Consider the following 24135-nt stretch of genomic DNA (forward strand, 5'->3'; position numbering starts at 1 on the left):
ACACACAGCAAACAGATTCGGGCTTTGTATATGCCGCCCACCACTTATTCAACGCCTAGGACCGGATGCAGTCCGCAGGGAATGGAAAAAGGACCTCAGATGAGGGTAATTTGAGAAATTATATTTTTTCCACCTGAACAATTACAGTGAATAGAACATTAGAAGATGAAATACACTCAATTGCTCAGACAACACGTTTCTACAACATTAAAAATAAATTTCAAGCACAAAAGCTAAAGGCACTGGATTATCCAATTCTGTCAACATTCTTGAGCTTCCGTTTACTACAACTGATGTGTGAGTTGATGAGTGTGTATGTGAATGAAAGCCTACATTCAATCTGTTCATCATATAAAGCGGCCGTGTCTCTTCAGAACATTTTAGACTAAATCTCTCAATTCATATGTATTGGTTTTACCAATCTCTTTATGAAGTGGTAGTTGTGTAAGCAGTCTATGGAGGGACAGAAAGCTCTCAGATTTGATCAAAAAGAACTTCCGAAGTTGAAGTCTGGTTTGGAACAACGTGAATTTTCATGTCTGGGTGAAAACTCTAGATTTTATAGCGGTTCCTCTGTTTTCTGGTTTGCTCTACATGTTTTCATGACTGAATTTATCCATCCATCCATCCATCCATCTATCTTTCTATCTATCTACTGTATCTATCTATCTATCCTTTTCTTATTCAATTTAAATTTTCATTTTCATTTATTTTACTTTACTTATTCTACTCAAATTCAAATTGCCATTGTGCATTGTGTTGGTTACCGTAAGTCAACATCAATTCAAATCCATGAATTTAAATCGAATTTAAAAGGCATTCTCAATACTGAATGGTGCACAACCCTGCTGTGTGGCAGATCTAAACTTGGCCCTTGATCCTGGATGAACAGTAGGGCACATTGGACATATTGTTGGACTCTCAAAATATATGCTAGGCTGTCCGGTGGTATGTCCCAGAAAGACTCTGGAACATTCTAAGAGTAAGTGCATGAGCCACTCATTCTCTAAATGTAAATCAGCGGTAACAGAAACATGTCACTATTGCGACTTCTCTATTGTGAGGACTATTTGTTCTTTTAGACCTTGTCCACATTAATACGTTTTCATTTCAAATCTGAGCATTTTAGACCAAACATATAATAGTGACCGAGTGTGACCTGGACGTATTAGAGAATGGTGAAATGTGTTCAGTCTGTATCCTCTCAGTGAGACTTTATGAGGTATTACACATGTAGGTGAATTTTTGGTTTTCCGACGTGTCAACGTGAATGTGAAACCTTTGAGCGGAGAGCATTTTGAAATGAAAACGCCATTTTTAAATGTATCTGGATTAATGTAGACATAGTCTTCTCTTAAAAAATATCACAAACATACCAGTGTAGTTTAAAAATAGTGGTAAAAAAAACTAAGCAGGCAGGACCGGACAGCTGGTTAATAAAGTCAATTTTCTCCAGAGGGACGATTTATTCCAAGGCTAAGCAGAGAGGTTAGTGAACATGAATAGTTTGCTGGAGAGGACGAATAAATGAATTTCTGTCAATGATGTCAGATGCCCCCATCATCCACGGCCATTGCATCGCAATCAGTTAGCAGGAAAGCCTCAACATGCTGTGACATTGTTTCCTGCAGTGGGAAACAAACGCAACCATCAAATCTGCCTTGTAAGACTTTGTGAAGGAATGACTCAGTTGGGTGTATCTGTGTTACTCGCGTTACATTACCATATCACGGCCAGGTCACGACACTTAACGTTCCAGTTGTAAACTACACAAATGTTCCTCTCCTGAGGGGTTATTATGTTGCAGCCCGTTTCCAGTCAGATATTTGTAAGCTGGTGCAATGCCATGAGCTTGTTAACATCTATTGTAAACTTCTCTGCTTTTGGGAAAAGAAATGACTCATTGAGGCTTTCAGCAATTACTCCAACAATCAACAAGACCTGTTCGTTTACAAAGAACGTTGTACTAGAAAACATCTTGAATTGATCGCTCATAGAGAGATTCTGACAGGCTAATCACACACAACAAAGACAAGATGCCAACTACACAATAACTTCAAAAACACGTTTGCTGAAAAAAGGTTTATGTTGACTGAAAATCATTATTTTTTTTACATTAGTAGTTTATCAGTCAATTACAAAACCATAAAAAATCCAAAGAGATTTCAGTACAGTTTTTGAAGGAACTCCTGATACTTAATTTATCAATTAATCTATTTGAATATATTGTCACTGAACTAAATCCAAAGCCAATATAATTTGATAATTATTACCTTTTGCAACCTTTTGATTAGCAGCACACATTTGACAGAACTGGCATCGGATTTCAGCAGTTTCCCCTCATATCTCCAAAAGGAACATAAGCTTGTACTTTCTTCTTGACTCTAGCACTCAACTATAGCATGGGACTGAAAAGAGCCTCCCTCTTCAACATTCAACATGAAATATGCATTCAATTATATAACGTATTATATAATGCATCCAAAACGTACTGTGCCATGCTGTGTGCTAATTAAGCCATGCACAGCAAACACAACAGAGAGAGCGAGGAGCTGCTAAATTTAGGTTTCTCCCAGAGCCCATCCGCAGAACGAGAGATACATGAACGGATGCCCATTCGCTCACCCAGATCCGCATCTGACATCACACAGGGGGAAAGATCCTGAGCTCGCTGGGGGAGAGAAATACAGACCTACAACAGCCAGGATGCAGAAATAGAGGAGGACAAGTAGGGAGGGAGAGAGAGAGATAGAGAGAAAGAGGAAGAGAACATCTATCAAGGTTGCAGCATGTGCTTAAAGCACACTCACAGCCAGACGCGACAATATATTCAGAGATAAAAGGGAAAAAAACTGAGTGTCAGAAGGAAAAAAAAAAACATGATAAAGTCTAGGAGTGGCAGAGAGTGTGAGGGAGAGAGAAAGAGGGAGTAGTAAACAGTATAAGGGGGAAGGACTGGGGTTGAAAGTGGCCTTGATGCAGCAGAGGAGTGACAGAGAGAGAGAGAAAGAGAGAAAAGTGCAGCTGTGTCCCTCCTCTGCACACAAATCCAGGGTCTGTCCCACCAGAGGAAATCAATTCACCTCGCCACTGCCAGGGCTTCCAGTGCTGTGTATTTACACAAAGCAGATAGTCTAAGCCAATAAAGTGCTTCCCTCAGCACGATATTTGTAAAATCCAGAGAACGATTCTCTTCCATCTACTCCAATCCAAGACTGAATATCCGTAAAGAAAGACCAAAATATTTTACACATCAAAATTCAAAGCTCTATAGTTGGCTAATTGGGATTTCCCCTCTCAAATGGGAATGAACTGGGTCCCTACAATCCCAAAACGGCTTGGCCAGAACGCTGTCATACCCATTAATGCTAATTAAATTAACAAAGTTCAGCTTCGTGTGCCAAGCCCCGGTCTCATTGGGAGCCACATACAGTTGTGGTAAACACAGCAAAGCTGTCTGTGTCCAAAACTTTTCCTGCATCCCTCCCTGGATCTCCAAAACATTACTCACCACCGTGCTGCTAACTGCCAGCCTGTGACAGTGTTAAATGTTGGCTATGAAACCCTCAGACGGCCCCTGCATATATTTGTGAAAAGGAAGCAAAAACAATCTCTGACAGAATTAAAGTGTTGAAAAAATAAAATACACTTTGCTGTAAAATTATTCCATAATGGTGTGAGGTTTCTATTATGTACTCAAATATAACTATATTAAAAAAGTTATTAAAGTTGTATATATTTTTATAATTTAATAATTTAATGTGAATATTAGATATCTAATTTAAATAAAGCAAAATATATAATACATTATTCATAATTCCGCAGGTTTCTATTACTAAATCCCTTGCCATACACACTCTTCCAAACCTGTATGATTTTTTAAAACAAAAGCCAAGAAATGTATCTTCATTTTTTAACACGCAGGTTTGCTCTGTAAAAATGAATATGCTTTATCTAAATCAATAAAATTGTGGTAACAGATCACAAGCAATATCATTAATTAAATTTAACAAATTAGAATTGAGTAATAATTAATCGAATTATTCCTTAAAAGTTAACCATTTAAAATGAGTAAAGTTTACACCAAAAAAAATGTAACAAAAATATCTCAATAACAGACAGACGTCAAAGATTAATTAAGTTATTATATTTATTATATATTGCCAACATTGAAGACACATGATGTTAACAAGAATCACTGAAGGAGAAAACCGTAAAACTAACCTAAAACACACTGATCACCATAATGGTGACTTAAATTTATGTTTTTTTGGTTGTTGTTGTAAGTTTTACACATTTTAAATGGTTAACTTTTAAGGAATTAATTTGATTAATTATTACTCAATTCTAATTTGTTAAATTTAATTCATAATAATGCTTGTAATCTGTTGCCACCATTTTTTTGATTAGATAAAGCATATTTATTTTTACAGTGTGTAACGAAATGAGGTTGAGTAATCAATAACATAATTTGTATTTTGTGTTGACTTATCCCTTTAAATCATGACCAGAAAATTCTTAGCATGAGAACAGTCCGTTTAAAAAAAACCAAAAAAAAAAAAACCTGTACAGTACTTCAGGAAGGAGGACCACTGGTGCACAGTACACACAAAACATGGCAAGCCACCACAGACCACGTTTCCTCAACGCCATGGAAACCAGCAGCACGGGAGAACGGATGCACTTGCGATTCTTGGATGGGCTGCAGGGCAAAAATTAGAAGGTGAGATAGAAGACTAGCAATGTCAGTTTAACAAGGCTGCCAAACTCACAGATGGGATGAGGAAACAGACAGAATTGAGATAAAGCGAAACCCCCCTCCTGCCACGCTACCGGTACAGCCCTGCCAAGATCCAGTCCTCCAGGAACAGCGCCTCAAGTCTCACTTAAAATGTTCCTGCTTTGCCACACAATTTGTTTTGGCCAGAGGGTGACTGGAGGGAGAAAGTGAGCAAGGGTTGAGATATTTCGGTTCCATTTAAATGGACGTCGTACTAGCAGGTTACAATTTCCAGAGAAAGTAAAGTCACTTTCTAATGTTTTTCCTCCGAAGGCTAGGGGAACAGTTAGATGCCTTGTGACTAACACAGTTTTGCATTAGGTCTGCACACCTGACATTTCAAAGGAACAGAATTTCACAGTGTTTGCACTTGCACGCACAAATGCGCACACATGCTCGCACAAGCAGTCAGAAGAGAGCAGATTGTCAGCTCAGGCAGGAAGCTGAGTGTATTCAGAGTGGGTTGCTGGGAGCACCAGAGACCTGACACTGTGGCAGCTCACACTTCCTAAGCCTTCCCAGTACGGTGCGTGCATGTGTGAGGGTGCGCGTGTGCACCAGCAACACCTCCTCTCACTCAAACTCCCTACATCACACCACATGTTGAGCAAGGAAAAGCAGACATCACTGACATCACACTGAGCAGGTGGCTATCCCTGATAGAAGAGGAAACAAAGATCACAAAGTCATCCAGCTAAACGACTGTGTAATCTGCCATCCATCTCATGACCACAAAAAAAAAAAAAAAAAAAAAAAAACATAAAAAAAAATTGAGGTTTGGAAAGTCATCAAATGCTGATTTTTATCATCAGGTTTTGTGTTTTGAGTGACTATTATTGTCTCATTTAAACCATACAATTAAAATAAAATAGCATTTGAAATCTGGGCTATAGTCCCAAACTCAGAGGCATGACCACCGCCTGCCCATGAACAGTTTAATGACCATCTGATGCATATTGCACAATGAAAATAGTACGAGAGAGAGAAAAAATAAATAATAATCATAAATTATTTCATAAGTAAAGATTCATCATATACACAAATGGTTTGTGGTTTAGATTATTTGAATGTTTTTGACTCTTTTGTCTCTTATGCTAACCAAGACTGCATTTATTTAAACAGACATTACTGCAATTTAAAATAAATGATTTCTGTTTGAATATATGTTAAATGTATAATTTTGATGACAAAACTGAATTTTCAGCGTCTATAGTGTCATGTGCTCCTCCTTCAAACATGCTGATTTGGTGCTCAAGAAATGTATTATTATTATCAATGTTGAAAACAGTTTTGCTGTTTTATGTTTCTTGTGGGAACTGATACATTTTTTTTTGATGAAGAGAAAAAGCCTTTACTCACAACTTTGATCAATTGAATGCATCATTGCTGAATAAAAGTATTAATTTAGTCATTAAAAAAAGAGGAATGGGTCCTACTGACCCTCAAAATTTTGCAGCACCTAAAAAAACGGTGGTTTAAAATGGCCCGAAAAAAAAAACACTCAAATAATGATAGCGCAGGTCTATTTTATCTCATCACAAACTTCACACATCTGGTAACACATCTAATAATGTTTTTTTGTTGTTGTTTTGGCTGTCAGCGTAATAATATCTCTGTTTGCAATGCTTCCTGTCACCAGGCAAGCTGGTTGAACATGTCGCTCAAGCAAAAAAAAAAGCCAGCGTTTCTTCCACCGCATGAAGAAACAGTCATTCACAGCCAAAAGCGTTTAAAAAAGCATGACATGAAGCGTAGTTACCCCCCTACCTCGTCTTATTCAAGACTCCCTTATATGCTCAGTGGGCTCTCAAAGCAGGGCATGTTTCGACACACGTCAAGTTGAGGGCTCATCTCTTTTGCTAATATTGTCAGTGTTTTTATTTCTTTTTTTTTCAGAGAGACTGGGATCAATGCTCCTAGGCAGACAGCTCGGGTCTTTGAAGCGGCGTGCGCCACACATACTGTACGTCGAGCGGTTGCGTGTTTGGCGGAGCATGCGGCTGTAAAGCCTCTGAATGTGCTGATCAAGGGAACCGGGCTCAAAGGAGGAGGAGTGGCGGCCCTTCCGTCCCTTCCTCCGTCCTCCTGTGATGAAGAGGAGCTTAACACAAATCAAATGCAAAGACTCAAAGGCATGTACATCAGTAGCCCGCATGCATCTAAATGCCTCAGAAACATGCTGGGCAGCACACCAAAAGTTTTGCTACTTCAGTTTTGTTAAATTCAGAGCAAGGTCGTAAACATGTCTTAAACATTGGAGGGATTTGGGCCTTTTTATTTTAAGGATTTAAAAATGGATTTAGTTTAAAGGGTTAGTTCACCCAAAAATGAAAAATCTGTCATTAGTAACTAACCCTCATTTCGTTCCAAACCCATAAGACTTTCGTTCATCTCCGGAACATAAATGATGATCTTTATTTGTGTTCAGAATTCTCATTTTAGGGTGAGCTATCCCTTTAAAAGGGATAGTTCACTTTGAAATTAATTTTGATATACTTTAGCTTACCTCAAGGGCATCCAAGATGTAGGTGTCTTTGTTTCCACAGTATTTTCAATTGTGATATTTTTAGGTCAAACCGTTCTTGTCTGTCAGTCATATAATGGAGGTTTATGGGGTGCACCCTGGGTCCACCTCAAAGAGAAGTCCAAATTAAACATGATTTAATGACTCGTAAATGTAAGTACACGTTGATGGCCTAAGACACGAAACGAGCGCTTTGTCTGAGAAAACGGACAGTATTTATATCGTTTTTACCTCTTGTAATCACAGTCATGTTTAATTTGGACTTCTCTGTGCATACTCTTTGAGGTGGACCCCATGAACCTCCATTATATGACTGACAGACAAGAACGGTTTGACAGACAAGAACGGTTTTAATCGCATGCTTAATGTGCCAAAAACAGCCCTGTTAATGCTTTTTGTCTCTTCACATTTTGTTATGAATTAATGAAACACATAAATTATATATTTTCATTTCAAAACAGAGAAATTTTACAAAAATGCAGAGTAGTGTTCCATCACTGTATTTCATTTAACATTTCTATAAAACAGTAAATATTAAATATTTAGCTACTTACATCTTACCTCGCATTCTTGCACAGTTAAAACTGAAGCACCGGCTTCTATAAACAGTAAAACCCGCCTTCTTTAAACTGATTGACCATCTCAGTCATTTTGATATTGACGAGTGTTAGACCACTGAGGCAGACCAGCCTAAAAATGTAACTTTTGAATCTTTTCGTCAAACAGAGCGATGCATGATGGATTTGAAGGGGACAATTTGGCCATGTGTCTATGGTGTCTATGATTGTAACAGCCCTGATACAAATATATGAAATGTGATAACGTTTTTGTCTAGTAGCTAGAGACAAATATCAAGTAAATTTGTGAGGCACATCAGAAAAACTCAGTCCCATGATGCTGTTGTTGTTTCCAACATCTCTTTCCAACTTGTCTGAAGGGACTGTTTTGGTGGGAAAAGAAATTCTGTGACAGAGGCGTCAGGTGAGTAATAAGTCATGGGTTCTGTTAGCACTTGCTAGCTTTGATTCATAACGTCTGCAACTCCCTGCCATAACGGTGTGAGATATAGTAAGATTGTCCTTAGCCAGAACCAAAATCCAACCTCAACAGGTATAAAACAAGGCTGTATGCCAATCCAATGGCTAAGAAATAACAGCAAGACTAAAAGTAGCCCTCTATGTATCAATAATATCAGAGAAATGTTAACACATAACCTAATCACAACCAAATCAACTGACGTAGCCAAAATAACCGGCATTTTGAGTATTAGTAAAGGTATCTTACTGAGGTGTATTTCCAAGGCAGTGATACATAGATCTGTACTACCTGTAATCACCTTTCATGTACAGGGAGAACAAAGAGCTTTAATATGTGTCTCCGCTCGCATACCGTAATTAAACTTTGGCTTCTATTAATCCCAGCAGTAAATTGGAGCAAGGGAAAGATTTAGCAGGCTATTCATCACCAGACTACGTGAAGATGGCAGTTTTAATAAAAACATTCCAAGCAGTCTATTGGGTAGTCCAGAGAGTCCAGAGTTTTCTTATTTAGCCAGGAAGAACAACATATTATAAGGCCATGTCATGACAAAATGTCTCATTAGGAAAGAAAATTAACACTCCTGAGTATATAAAATGTTGGCAATCCTGCAAGATAGGGATTATTAATTAACACAGAGCTAGATTCATAGCTGTCCTCCATCACAAATGCCTAAAGATCAGAACCACATGTGTACTGTACATCCAGAAATGTCTCTCACCTCGTAAAACTTCATTAACGCAATTAAATCCATTGATGGATGAAACGTAAAGATGTCCAATTGTGGCCAACCAATGTGTGTGTGTTTTTCTTTCAATGGCTTTTGAAAAAATAGGGTGTCTCATTTCTAATACTGTACAATTACAATAAAAAAAGGTGATTTAGTGATTACATTCCGATTCCTCTTAACGATTCTGTCTCCTTAATACCATTAACAATTATTTTAGTACTTTTAAACAATAAATAACTGGAAAAAAGAAACACATTTCCATTGCCAAATGTTGAGATGATTCAAAAAGAACATTATTGCTTAAAATGACTTTTCTTTCGAGGTGGCATATATGCAATATATTCAATTCAATTCACATTTATTTGTATAGCGCTTTTAACAAAACATATTGTTTAAAAGCAGCTTTATAGAAAATGAAATCATTTTCATTTTCCAGAAATTAAGTTTTTATTGGTTTTCTCATATATAACAAAATATATACATAAATAAATGCAACAATCAAAATAATAACAATGAATGAAGGAAAAAATAAATAAATAAATAAAAAAAAAAAAAGGTTATAGTTTATGCACAACAGTATGGGCAAGTTACAACTCAAGCCTGTAGTCATCCTTCAAAGTAACCAACTGAATAAAATTCTCCCACATGTTAAATCATTTTCATTTTGATGCTGTTGTTTAACTCACACAAACCTAGGAATTTTGTTTGACGCAGAATTAAGTAACAGCTTCTTGATTCCCATGTGTGCTGTTGTTATTCTCCTGACAAACATCTTAGGTGCCCTCTTGACTGCATCTTCCGCTGAAGAGACAACTGTTAATTAATCGCGAGCACCATTCCTGATTGCAGAGAGGCTGAGTGTCATCCGCCACTCATTTAAGTCAATAGAAGCACACTGTCCAGCTTTTGCTCTGTTTAATAAGCACTTCAGTGTACTGCTATCAAGTGTGAAGGACAGCTGCTGAGGAGCAGCGTGGGACTGCTAATGACAGAATGTTGGATTATTGACCTGGGAAGTTGAGCCAACAGGCCAGTGTCGGAGGTGCTCCATTCCCAGCAGGGCACTTATCGTGCGGGCAGGGGGGTGGCCTACCCCCTCATCGCCAGCCAAATCCTCCATATGCAAGAGTGTTTGATGACAGATGACATACATTATGGGATTGTCTGCCTTATACCACACAATGGGGGAAATACTCCACGTCTACTTATAAGTAGGCCATCTTCAAAAGGAGGAGATAGATGATATTGCTGTTGCACCAGTGAGCAGATATCAAGAATATATGATAGCAATAGGAAGTAAATCTTATATATGAAGACTGACAAAATGAGCAAAACAATGACTAGATAATGTGCAGATACTAAAAACAGTCAAAAAGCAAACAATTACATCTGAATACAGGATTAAATCCCTGTCCATAGCATTGGTCCTTTTTAGTTTTTTATCTAGTTTTTTTTTTATCTTTTATCTAGTCAAAATAAATGATTTAAAGACTAAATCTAGTCCATATTTTTATTATATTATAATCATTTATTTTACACTAAAAGTGTTAAAAGTGTTGTTGTTATTTTTAACCAAAACTAAAACTATCAAAAATTATTTTACTTCATGAAATAAAGATGAAATAAATAAAAAAACTGAGAAATGTAGCTTTGGCAACTAACTGAAATAAAAAAAAAAACTACTAAAACTGAAACTTAAATCTAAATAAAAGAAATAAAGGCTAGAAGTTATAGAATTGTAAAAAATAAATAAACTAATAAAAACAACAAAAGCACATAACAAAATTACAAAAAAAAAAACTTAAAAATGGAAATGGAAATATACAAATAAAAGTTAAATTCAAATGATTAACAAATACTATAATGGTTTATAAATAATATTAAAATATTGCTTCAAACTGAAAAAAAAATGAAAAAAAAAATATATTTTTGTTTCATTTGTTTTTTTTTAAACTAAAGCATAGTTTACAAAAAATAAACAAATATTAAAATATATATATTTTAACAAATGAAACATTGGTGCAGTTAATAGTATTTTTAATATTTTTTTAAAAAAAAACAATAGGTTTGAATTAAATTGTGTAATTAAAATGTGCAGTTTTTATGTAAACATTTTTTTTAAATGAACAACATTGATCTATACTGAAATCTTTCTTCATTACTCCGTTGCACTGATTGCAACACCACCACCCCCTCGCTACACCCTCATCCCGTCGCAGCGAGAGTGGGGCGAGAGCAGCTCTTTTCGGCATGCGGGTGGCACGTGGGTGTGCTGAAAGTGAGGCGGGGAGGGAGGAAAGCGCTACTTTTTGCTCGGTGCTCAACGCAGCTGCCACCTCACCAACTCAACAAACAGCCTCTGCCAACCAATCCTACCGAGCTCAGCTCACCACCTGCTCAACAAGCACCACAGGAAAAAAAGAGAGTGAAAACAGAGCTCTCCTTGAATAACCCCCAATCAGGGTTTCCTATTTTCTCCATGCTTTCTGACAAACCACTGCCAAAAAGTCATTATAATGAGCAATACTAATAACAGTGGATTCATGTATTAGCCAGTAATATGACAATACATAAACTCATTCCTACATCCATGAATATGTGATCAACAACAACTACAAAAATTGAAAAAAAAGGGTAAAACTAAAGAAGCCTGGGATCTTAAAGTACATAAAGGTGAGAAAGACAATTGTCCTTGACCTTTTGACATATAAGAGGTATTTTTACCATTACAATATCTTGCATATTTACTACAACATCCTCGTTATAGTATATGGATAATGTTTTCAAAACATTTTCTCATGTGCAACAGTATGGAAGCTTGTTTCCGCCACTGAATAAAATAATTGCGACTTTTTATCTCACAATTGCGTGTTATAAAGTCAGAATTGCGTGAAATGAAGTCAGAATTGCGAGATATAAAGTCAGAATTGCAAGATATAAAGTCAGAATTGCGAGATATAAAAAAAGTAATTGCGAGATATAAAGTCAGAATTGCGAGATATAAAGTCAGAATTGCGACATATAAAGTCATAATTGCGAGATATAAAGTCAGAATTGTGTGATAAAGTTGCAATTCTGAGAAAAAAAAGACAGAAGTGCGACTTTTTATCTCACAATTCTGACTTTTTCTCACAATTGCGAGTTTACATCTCGCAATTCGACTTTATAACACATAATTGCGATTTATCAGTCCAATTCTAAGGCGGAAAAAAAAAATTTCCCCTCAGAATAGTTTAAATCTCACAATTCTGACTTTAAATCATGCATTTCTGACTTTATAATACGCAATTGAGACTTTATATCAAGCAATTCTTACTTTATATCTCGCAATTCTTACTTCATATCTCGCAATTCTGACTTTATAACACGCAATTGCGACTTTATATCTCGCAATTCTGACTTTATATCTCGCAATTGCGACTTTCCATCTCGCAATTCTGACTTTCCATCTCGCAATTCTGAGAAATAAAGTCAGAATTGCAAGAAGTAAACTCGCAATTGTGAGAAAAATAAGTCCGAGTTTGAAAAAAAAAAATAAGTTGTGAGATAAAAAGTCGCAATTACCTTTTATATTTTTCATTCTAAGGCGTAAACAAGCTTCCATACAATAGCGAGTGGGCATTGATAATTTTTCAATTCAATTATGTTAGCCAATCATAACAGTGACTAGATACTGATAGCCTTAAAAGGGTTTATTCCAGACAGAGCGTCAAAATGAGGGTTGAAAAAAAATCCAGATATGTTAAGATGCCCACCACAAACTTTATTAACATTATAAGTGAACCTCAATGGAAATATTCAAATAAAATAAAAAAATCTGAATATGTGAAGAAAAAAAACAATTATTTTACAATCTCTGATTTTATTGCCATCTGGTGCTACCATCCATCTATTAATCTGCATACTGGGTATTAGTAATGTAACGATGTTAGCAATCCAATGACGGATTTTAATGCAAATTAGCGACGCATGCTGGTCATCTGCAGATGCTGGGTTAATAGATAAAGCATGATAAAAATAGAAGTGTCATAAAAGTGCTTCTTTGTCCGCCTAAATTTACTCCACACACATCCGTGGAGAGATAGCAGTGCACAGGGGAGTCTGCGAGATAGGGAGATATGCATCACTAGAACCCGGGGTTCAACTCGAGAAACTGCCGCAAATGTAATGGGTCTCTTACTGTGATGCAATACCACGGCAGAAACAGCATCGCCATCTGACCTTATCGAGACAGCTGAGCGCCCGCACACGCACTTGCATGTGGCGACCGAGTGGGCATGAAAACCACAGGCCCGGCTTCGTCTCCAGCGCGCATCCCTCCACCTCTGCAGAAGCTCACGCACGCACCTTGTCAAACAGGAAGCGTGCTCCGTTGCAGCTGTGCAGCTTTTGGACGGTGTGCGATTTGCATTGACAAAGAGAAGGAAACGAAAGGAGGGCGTATTTCAGCTCTCTGCCAGCAAGCCGAATATAGTGTGCGGCGCGATGTGTGGGAGAGCTAGGCAGGACAGTTCCTGCTCACTCTCTCGCTGCTTTCCATGTGCTTTGCCTACGGACACACGCCGCTCGCCTTGTCTCTGCCCGGCTACAGGAAACAGCAGCGCGCACGCTTGTTGTCCAATCCTGGGCTATTCAAATTCAAATGCTCTGTTATCTGGAAGTGGCATGAGGAAGAATAGAACAACTGAGGGGCTGTGCGGTGCTCAATGTCTACTGTACAGCCTGGCAGTAAAACAGGGCCCAAAATATACAGTTATTTAAAGGGATAGTCCTAGGGATAGAAAATTCATTCAAAATTCAATTCATCATTCACGCACACGCATGTCATCCTGTATTTTCGTTCTTCGCTGGAACACAAAAGGCATTTTCATGACTTATAAATATTTTATCATTACAGTAAAAGTGAATGGGGTCCAAAATTAGAACACTCATAAAAGTGGTCTATACGACAAATGCGCTACATAACAAGCAAAGCAATACGATTTGTGTAAAGACGAATTGTTATTAACTGAAAAACCTTCAAATCTGCCCAAGAATATGCAAGAAAAGTCACTGAACAAACGATTCATTAACAAACGATTCGTTTGAATCAAATATTTGTCAATTGATTGGTTTATACAGATCACAAAACCGGATTCGTTCATGAATCAGACTTTCTCAAATGCCAATACATTATTTTGCAGTCCATGGAAATGGAAAGACATGAGGGTGAATAAATGACGACAGAATTATCATTTTTGAGTAACAACTCCGTTAACCTATTTTCCGACCCACAGACAATGTATCTAATGTAACATTGTCTGTTAGAGAAAGGAGCGCTCCATGCGTGGTTACTCGTAAACGGTTTAGGTGAATGAGACTGTATGTGTGCGATTGTTGATGCGTACGTACAAGTTTCCGTGTGTCTTTGAATAACTGTATGTGTGTGTGGGTGGGTGGGTGCTCTATTTCTGATCAGATGAAACACCTGCACATACTATTGTTCTGCTTGGGAAAGATGAGACTGGTTTTGGTCCCTGTGCGGCATGTGCTTCAATCTTCATTCATGCGTATGTGTGTGTTTCGCCAATACACTGTTGTCATTTTTTACTATAACCTAATTAGTCAGCAAAGAGCTCGTGTAATCTAGTGACACGTCTAGCAGCATAATAAATTCTTAATGTACTGAATCAATACAGACAGATCAATCAGAGCAAGGGTTGAGGGTCAAACGTCTCCCCACCGTGCTGAAATCCACTCGAAGGAAGATGTACTGTATCATTCATCCTCACACACGCTGCTTCCTGCTTTTTATTCTTCTTTCTCTGTCGGTTCCACTCTCTTCTAAGCTCCACTAATACAGCTTCTCTATCCATCTGATTCCATCAAGGACAAAGCACAGTTCTGGTAGGTTCCCATAGTAACAAAGTACGTGTTTCTGCTTTAGGGGGCTTTTTGTGCATTGTCTTCATCGGGATTCACACAAAAGCGGCGGGCTGACCAATAGCTCTCGTTTTCCTCAACCTCGAGCCGTCGGCGTGACCTGGAACCCCTGCTGTTGTTCATATCATAAACAGTCATCTCAGTGTTGTATATCAAGGAGGTTTGTGTTCTTCTGACGAGCAAGATCCGCCATTAGCATATTACATGCAACTGCTGACAGGGATATGTTCGTATAATCATCATGCATAGTGTATTTGCCATGCTGTGTGTTTTACTAAGTCAATCGCTCATAGACCACCTCCTCCACTTAAGGGCTAATGGACGACTAAATGTATCAAGGACGGATTTAAGTAATATCAGATAGCATAAAGGAACTGTAAACAGGCAGTGTATCTGGGTAAATGATGCTGTACTACCATCACACTACGTCTGATTTATGGAGTTTATTTCATAGTGCATAGGTCTTCCGGCATATTTTTTAAAAGAAATTCAAGGTTTCATACTAGCTGGCCTCAGCATTTGTGCCATCATGTTTTGTGAATGTCCATGATAAAATGTATTATCTTAAAAAAGCAAGAATACGAGTTCTTGTGAGGCATAAGTAAAACCAAAATCGCAATAATCTCCAATTTAATCAAATAAATTGTTTTGTTTGGGCTGCACAATAAATCATTTTAGCATCGATGTGCAATGTCAAGTGAATCGTAGTTGATCACGGACTAGGCACGTGATTCTCGGAGTTAAACCATCATAGAGTGAAAGTTTATCATTTGCACGTGTTATAGGATCTGTCAGTTTAAACATTCAAGCGATTTTAAGCCATTCGAGCACAAAAAGATGCGAAAGAGAACTCATTTTGAGCTTTCACGCCATTTTCTGTGTACACACACACTTAGCCCCGCAAACAGCACACCAACACAGAATTCCGTTCTCACCCACCTCTGTTTGCACAATACCAAGCACAATACCATGTTAAAATGTTAAAATACCAGCCTTGGCAAGCATATCGTAAACTCAGTCACATATGGCTTATGTGAACAGAAAACAATTGAAAAAGAAAATTGTATTGGATTTGTCCATTAGCTTTTAAAGTGACAGCAGCCTAATATACCCGCTGCTGACTGTCATTTTTGTAGCTTTAACGAAGATTAATTATATTTTATTTATACAGTGCAGAGTGTGCAATGTTATTTGCATTTGATTATTCAAATTTTGTAACTGGGTACTGTTAGACTTTACCTGAAAAAACATAAAGAACTGTATTTTTGTTCTATTGGATTTATCTTATGCATGTAATTTGTTCATTTTCAGATTATATCACAGAAAACATAAATATCGCTTTCTTTAAATATGTTTCTAGCAGCCCTAAAATGTCTCCACCCTAAATTGTGCAGCCCAACATGGAAGTAAAATACAGAAAATACTTGGCTTGCAAATGTTTTTGCACAGATTTGAACAGTCAGTCACTCTGAGAGTCACTCTCCATGCACAATTTCATTCAGTTGTTTATTGCTTTCTCGCTATTTGGGAGAGAATGTACACTTGACGACTATTCAGAGAGATTTTAAACAGCTTGCGCTCTGAGTTGGCAGCAATCAGAGGCTTAACATTAAAGAGCTGTAAGACAGGAAGCATGTCTCTCTCCAGAGGACTGTGGTCATTGCATTGGCAGCTTTGACCTTTTTGCCTGGGATGTATGACCTGACAGCCCCTTAATAGGGTGAAAAGTGTCATGCACTATAGGGACAAACATCTACTTATACACACACAGGTCAGGCAATGCCCTGACCATGACCATTTTATGAACGACAATCCATAACAAAAATCCTCCATCGCCAAATTGAGCTGAAAAGCTGAGCAGGTGAGAAGCATTACTCAGTGCTGACTTATTGCGGCTATTACTGGTATGTTACTGAGCTTAGTGATTGACATCATGCTTGTGCTGGTTAAAAGTTCAACCGCTATTCATGGGTGGTAATAATGTCACAAAAAAATGTGATTTGAAAAACATTTGAGGTATTTTCAAAATGCATTATTTACTACACCAAAGGTCAGTTAAGTAACACACTAAAATGCCAAAGACAACGTCCTGATGACAACAATGGGCTGAATAATGGGTCAGAATTACATCATAAAACACCAGAGACAATATTAGTTATATCATTAAATGTACAGTGTGCTGTAAGTTTGAAATGAAAAGACTACATAGAAATATTGTCAATAAAAATATTTTTCTATTGAGATGTCCAAGGGCTTCACACAAAACAAAAATACAGTGTGACCAGAGTATTCTGATTCACAACCAGCATGACCAATGTGGCCTGAATCCCGAAACAAATTAATCACTTGAGTTGAAAAAAAAAACAAGTTACTGACTTGTCACATGGTTATCTATAGGGCGTAGCTGATTGGTTCCTGTCATATCAGTAGCCAATGAGCTGCATGCTCAACCTTCAAATACTTGGGTAGCATTTGCCTTAGCAGTGCAGCGTACTTTCAGAAACCCTCCCCTTCCCCAGCTCCACCTGTATAGATCTGCTATTGTACAGCAGCATATCTTAAGGCCTGCACACACTGAGACGAATATCAGCGCGCGTTATTCGCCAGCGTTTTTTGTGTTCACACCCAAGCGATTTTCTTGACGATGAGCCGAGTGAACATGCAAATTCATTCCCTAACATTAGATGGTGCCCATTTGCTCTGCAATACCACTCTACCACTCTCTACAGTTCTCTTTTATCAAGATGTTTGTAGTCGCTGTCGCAACTACATATAGTTAGTATATAGTTCTTTATATAGTTAGTTATATAGTTCTTTATGTTCTAACACCAACAAGATCAGCAGCTCAACATTCATCTTGCCTCGCATCTTCCTCATCTTTTTTCTTCCTAGCTGTGTAGACGGCGGCGCTACTTGGCGGATATCTTCTTTGTTCTGTGTGCGCCTGGCAATACCGTTTTGTGTTTGAGCGCCCCCAAGTTGTGTTTTACTGTAACTTCAGAAGCTCCAAACACATGAGCAAAAGCGCCAATCTCATTGGTCGGATAGTTTTTGACACGAACCCGAGGTGTTTTTTTTTTTAAATGACAATTTTAAGCGTGGTGTTTTACGCGTCATGTGCACACTCACATCGGCGCCCTTTGTTTAGTCACGAGGCGTAAAACGTTGGCGATTATTGCGCGTGAAATTCGTCCCGGTGTGAACAGGCCTTGCTCACAGCAGCGTGTCCTGCATGTATTGGCAGTAGCAAGTCCTGAACTTGCTCTGCCATAGCAGCAGCAATAACCTACAGCAGCAATAAAAGCAGCAGCAGCAGTACACACTATTCCACCAAGACCAACAACATTGTCATACCCATTAACATGCCAATCACTCCAAGAGTTGTCATGACAGACATAGAATCAAAGAGCTCAGGAGATCTGTATCAATATCTACGGGTAGTCATACTCAGCATACCAATGTTCAAGTTAACATTATCTGGCATGATGATTCACTTCAACTGGTTGCATTATACAGCATAAAATTATTTTCCATACCCAAAAGCACCAATACCAAAGTTCCACTCATCGCCTTTATCACTTTGACCCAAATATAACCCAACCCCTCACTCAAAGAGGATTGGCAGAATGACCTTTTGACCTCTCAATGCCCACCACACTCACACTCCCTGAGGTAAACAAGGGTAAGAGCATTTGCCACTCAGAAGAGGGCATTTGAATGCCTTACTGTCACACAGCTGTCTCTCTTCCAGAGGCCGCATGTTTTTCCAATTAGCACAGCGAATGATAACCAGAGGGCCCTTTGCCGTCAACTCAAATCAGCGAAAAGCATCACAACACTTCTAGTGAATTGGAGTCAAGAACAATCAAATGGCATTTAACCCACAGTGATACACATCAGCATGACAAAACCTCTCAGCCGATCGATCAAACTATTTAAAATTGTTGCTCAAACACAACCTAATCTTTGCAGACTAAACACAAACAGAAAAGTCCAGCAAGCCTCGAGCAAACTGTGGTTATATCACTGGATTGCTTCAGGCGTGGATCAACATTCGCCACCCACAATACTCCAGGTTCGGATAGACACAACAGTTCACACACCACCTACGGCCTGGTGCTAACCACACCGACAAACACACACTATAATAGACATGACTTCACCACACCCTGAATCAACCAACACACGTTCAATTTACCTTTATACACACTCTTGTACAATTTGCTCAGTGTAGCTGGTGCCTCAGTTTTGTTGATCCACTGGCAGGCTCATGTGTTGCCTGATGGTTATCAACATTTTATACATCTATTTTTATGGTGCAAATTATGTACAGTCACAAACAGCTCTTTGTATACAGAGCATATGGTCGAGGGAGACTGAAAGAAAGAAAAACAGAAGAGGTCTGGCCTACACAAAGAGTGGCACACAACAGGACAAATACAGTCTATCAGGCCTACCTCAAAAACCTCCGCTAAAACAATGCATGCACTGAAGATGACTAAATTCAAGAATAGATTAGAAAATGCATTTTACTTTTACTATTTTCAGTTCCTCTTTCTGATTCTGGTCCCGCTAATTCATTCTCTGTTATCTTAAACTCATCCTTGAAAAAGTTGAATGCAAGTTCATCAAAAGTGACCGAAAATAATGAGAGCCGAGAAATACTTCCTAAATCAGTCTGTTCTGATGATATTCATCATTTCTTATAATGAATAATTAGCCCAACTCAATTACCTGCACATTAATTATTCAGTCCTATTAACAAAGCTCGGAAACTGCAGTTTAAAAAAAGTGTGATAGGTTTCAACTCATAGACCCTTACACAAGCGTTTCAGGGGATGCTTTACCAAATACACAGAAACCGATGACGTCGACACATAGCATAAACACCTGAGCTAATTTATGCAAAGCGACATGTTTGTTGGCACAGTGTATCTTAAACATAACATATCTCAAACGTACTGTACCCTGTGTTTCCAATGTTTGGTTTTCTTCTCCTGACGGTCTCGGGAATCTAATCCAGGTACACACCCTCCTCACACACCCTGTTCAGAAATAGATAATGTCATTAGTGCATCCGAAACTGTTTTTTTATTAAAGCACACACACACATACCGACAAAAAATAGGTACAGCAATATTCATTATGCCATCTCATCTAGTGCATAAGTTATCAATAATCAAAGATATTTTGTATTTTGACACTACACATTATCAGCAAAGGCATGACAGTGGGTTAACAACTTGTTCCCGTAAGCCACTAAACTTGTGCAAATGTGTCCATCACGGGTCAGATCCCCTGCCAATGCCGGCTAGCCAGCTGTCACTTCATCCAGACTCCATATAAGTGTTAAAACAAGCAGCAAAGCAGCACAAAACCACGAGCCACAACACAACCAGCTTTTCTTTACTTTTATTCTCATTTTTTTCCTATCTACCTATCTAGTATCTCCCCATGCCCAGGTCAGTTGCTCACCTGACATGACATCCTTCAGATCCTCAGGGGCTCCAAACCTCCTTCCTCTCTGCTGTGGCAATCGTGCAAGCCCGTACAATCACCATTCGCTCACTTTCTGTGCGAGAAGCTATTTCCCTACCGCTGTCTGCAGCCTTCTCGCTCTCCCTCTCTCTCTCTCTCTCTCCCTCCCTCCTCCTCTTTCGCACACTCTTTGGTTGCTCCCACTCTTGCTACCTTCACATGCTCAGAGAAAGGAGCAAAAGAGAGAAAAAAACGATCATGTTTCTTCGGCGTAAGCAGCTACACTCTGATTGGCCGGACGGTCCGGAGGAGGCGTGAACCACGACGAAGGCACACGGGCAATGGCTGCAGGCATTAAAATAGGTCTCGCCTTGCCCTGGTGGTGCTGCACAAAACGAAAGAAAAGAAGGGCAGGAGAGTGAGCGCGAGCAAGAGACTACCTCTTTCAGAGCAGGAAGGAGGGGAGGCCGTGAGTATTTCCTGTTGTGTGCAGCTGAAGCGAGCGAGGACGTCACGTGAAGCATTCTCACTCTGGCGGGGTGTCAACACAGACGCCGGCTCATCTTGACACTCTCAAGACGACCTCGGGATTACAACGCACATATGCAGATTCTTCCCAGCATCCTTGCCAGATTCAATTTAACACTGCAATGCGAGTTAGAGGGCTTGATCTAGTGTTTCAATAGTGAGGCTGCATATGCTGTACTAACTGTTAAAAAGAAGTGCATCCACACATGAGGAATCGGCCCCAAGTACGTGGCCGCCCCAGAACGCTATCTTACTTTTTAACCTTGCATTTTCTAACAAGAAATGCAGTTATGTAACCTAAGGCAACAGGTGGAAAAGCACAGCCCAGATGCAGGCATCCATTCTGTCACACTGTATAAGCGGTGACACACCTCAACTGTTTCCTTCCATACCAGCACCATGAGAACAAATCCTTCCCCTCATCATGCAAACAGAAAACAACACTGGCTCACTGCACAATTCAGCATTTAACCACAACTGGTGCAAGCCAGTTTTCTTGTAGCTCAAACAACCCCAAGGTCATGGGTTCACTTCAAGCGATTAAATGTGGGCCTACCTTAAATTAGGGGTGTAACAATACAGTTATGTCACGATTTGGTTCGATACATGATACTGATCTCAAACTAAGCCAAAATAGTGTAAGAATGTTATGATTACTATCAAAAAAGTACTGGTGATTAAAATGGTAAATTTGGTATTTTATCAGAAATATACTACACTCTAAAAATGCTGGGTTGTTTTAACCCAACTTTGGGTCAAATATGGATAAACCCAAATGTTGGGTTAAAAATGTACTTAAAAAATTTAACCCAATGGCTGGGTTTGTCCATATTTGACCCAAAGTTGGGATAAAACAATCCAGCAATTTTTAGAGTGTAGTTTTGGCCTTTTTTTTCATTGGATTTTGCTTAGCTGACAATACAGAATTATGTTAGACAAATACGCTTACACTCTGTCCCAAATATTGTATTTTACTAAATAATGTATTTTATTTTTCATTTATTCATATATTTTAACATGGAAGTTCAAATGTGTGTTTGCTTTAGATAAATTAGTCTGCTAAATTGTAATTACAATTAAAGTGTGCAGATTGTTCCTTCAAAATGGTATGAGCTCTAAAAGACATGAAACCAGTGCCCTCTGTAACAATTGACACTGCTGTGATTTGAGTAAGTGTAGAAGAGTGACCTTTACCTTCCTAAAATTGTGCTGAGGGTTCTCTGCATTTAATGGCACAGAGGAACACGCAGTCTCAAAGAACGCTTATTAAAATTTGGCACTTGAGAATTTGAATCCAACGAATATGCTTCTCTGATTCCAGGAACCCATTTGTTTATGTTGGGATTACGGAATGAAAGCCATGTCTAGGTGAATCATGTGTGTACGTATGCGTGTGTTTAAAGTGAGAACATAAAGGTGGGTCACTTTACCTTTAAAAGTGACTTTCCAACAGAAACAATTACAAACAAATTGCCAGAAAGCCTAGATGTGTCAAAGCTCAACATGGAATCAATGTGATTGATTCTGTTGTGGAAAAAATGCGTAAGGACATTTGTCAAACCTCCAACTCTGTCTCTTGCTTCTTGATGGATAGAACCCAGGTGATGGAAAACAAAATGATGTTTATGTATCATATGTCAGTGTCAGGAAGAGATACTGTGGGTGTGTTTATGCATTAGACCTGGACATATATATATATCAAGCCAGAGCAAAGGGCATTGGCTCATCTGTTTGGCATAGTCAAATAAACTAATTTGCCTGATGGGCTGTAAATACTTAGCTACACCCTTGACCCAGCTTTACTTCTGCGCTTGATGCTGATGATTCTCTCTGTTAAATGTGTATACTATTTTATACTATTTTGTAACTATTTTTAATTGTATATAAATACACACACATGCATGTCTATACATTTATATATAATTTATATTACATATAAATATTTTAAATAGAAATAAAAAAATCTTAAATATATAACATGCATGTGTGTGTATTTATACAAAATAATTATAGTAGCTACACACACGTTATGTAAACACAAACTTTAATTTTTTCTGATGCGATTCATCACGATTAATCGTTGCCCAACACACATGAATACGGACATATACATGTGTGTGAGTTTGTACATGTACGTACGTATGTTTGAATGAGTATATTATGTATATATGCATCTGAAGTCTTCATATATATTATACAACAAAAACAACAACAATAATAGGCTAATTGTTCTATCATATCACAAAATGGTCCTTTATAGCAGGTGCAACCTGACTTCAGCAACAATCGCACATCGAGAGTCTCCCTAAAGGGGCCCTTCACTGACTGCGAGCGCGTCATGGAACATTCCCGGAACGAGCCAAAGTCCCACCCACCTTCTCTTCTGCTCATACACACACACGCGCACTGGCGGTGTGTACATGAAAATACAGATCACAACATTACCCATGCTGAAAAAAACCAACGCTCTACAACAACACAAACAGCACAGACCCTTCAACAATAATGACAGTCGCTCTTAAGCTAGAGATTTATTTCGCTTTTGGCACCAGCAGAGCAAATTCCTTAGAATATTACGCAATATTCCCTATCTGCAAACCAAGCAAACTGGGTATTCCCCACATGTCCCAATAACCGTAGGAGACCCGTCCGCAAGGCATTTTACTTAATCACGCTTTCAAAAGAATTGTCACTCCCTGACATAAGAACAAGGTGTACTAGCACTTACCGGTAAAACGTTTTCAAATCCGCCCACAACATTCCAGAAGAGTGTCAAACGCCACTGTCGCTTCCCAGGCTGACACAAAATATCAGTTAAACTCGAATTTTGACACAACTACAATGCTGCAGACGCAGGTGTTGGAGTGCAATGTGGTGCGTCTTTGCTTCAGGATGAGATGAAAGTGAATTAGTCCGCTTCGGTTGGGGGGGGGGGGGGGGGGGGGGTATACGGGGTTATTCCTAGCGTCGCTTCCCAGAATAGTCGTGGAGAGAGAATCTGCGCGCGCTTGTGTTAGTGTGATTGTGACGTCATCGGATCCCCCAGCGCGCGTCCCCGTGGAGCTGCAGGGGGGAGGGAGGGGGGAGTGGGGTTGACCGAGACTACCCGCCCGGCCTCTTCCTTGTCTTGATTGG

At 38.8% G+C, this 24135-nt stretch overlaps 1 protein-coding gene across 2 annotated transcripts in view; it reads right to left on the reverse strand.

Moving 5' to 3' along the window:
- Positions 1–23870, reverse strand: part of hivep2a (HIVEP zinc finger 2a) — a 72363-nt gene extending 48493 nt beyond the window's left edge. Inside the window, exons 1-2 of one of the 2 annotated variants that reach the window (XM_089118794.1) lie at positions 23729–23870; positions 19962–20039 (exon numbers count right to left, since the gene is read on the reverse strand). The gene's annotated coding sequence lies outside the window, so the exon portion shown is untranslated. Of the gene's footprint in view, positions 1–19961; positions 20040–20469; positions 20805–23728 lie in introns of those variants that run through there. The other variant, XM_039692607.2, reaches the window with a different exon arrangement.
- Between the last annotated feature and the right edge of the window lie 265 nt (positions 23871–24135).

This window comes from Pimephales promelas, chromosome 13, assembly GCF_988280905.1.
Source record: "Pimephales promelas chromosome 13, fPimPro1.hap1.1, whole genome shotgun sequence".
Classification (NCBI taxonomy): Eukaryota; Metazoa; Chordata; class Actinopteri; order Cypriniformes; family Leuciscidae; genus Pimephales; species Pimephales promelas.